This window comes from Camelina sativa, chromosome 11 (genome assembly GCF_000633955.1).
Source record: "Camelina sativa cultivar DH55 chromosome 11, Cs, whole genome shotgun sequence".
Taxonomy (NCBI): Eukaryota; Viridiplantae; Streptophyta; class Magnoliopsida; order Brassicales; family Brassicaceae; genus Camelina; species Camelina sativa.
The window spans coordinates 8,409,304-8,409,914 of NC_025695.1; the positions used below are offsets into that span (position 1 = coordinate 8,409,304).

Below are 611 nucleotides of genomic sequence, written 5' to 3' on the forward strand. Positions count from 1 at the left end.
CTCTCTCTCTCTCTCTCATTGGTCTTGAATCTTTGACTCTATATTGGTTAGTTACTTAAGCCCAATTTGTTTATACTACTATAGTACTAGTATTAGTTTAAAACACTATAGTAATCAATTAGGATTTATTGATAGTTAAGGACCCATCCCATACCATAATAGTAGGAATTTTTCTTTTATTACCCTCTCGATTGGTGGACTGAGAGAGATCATACGTTAAAAACGAATTTAATTTAAACGTATCTATGTATCAGGATTTTGTGTCGCTCTCCCATTATTTGTATTTTTTTTTTTTATAATTTAAGTGGATACTACATGTGATGACAATTGACTATTTTGGCTGCATTAACGCTAAATGACCTGTTGGCTTAATTTAGCTCTTACAAGTCGTTGTTGTTCTTGTTGTTCTTGTCTCGTCCGCGAAACAGGGGTTAGGAATAACGGTGTTTGGGATCGCATACATGTTTGTCCACGATGGTCTGGTGCACAAGCGCTTCCCTGTAGGTCCAATAGCCGACGTCCCTTACTTACGAAAAGTCGCCGCCGCTCATCAGGTAACGTAATCCAATCCTTTCCCAAAATAGTAATCTTTTATTTTCATATTTTATTTC

General features: G+C 36.3%; 1 protein-coding gene across 1 annotated transcript in view; it reads left to right on the forward strand.

Moving 5' to 3' along the window:
• LOC104722390 (beta-carotene 3-hydroxylase 1, chloroplastic-like) overlaps window positions 1-611 on the forward strand; it is a 5,150-nt gene that overhangs the window by 785 nt on the left and 3,754 nt on the right. The gene's annotated exons all lie outside the window — the stretch shown is intronic.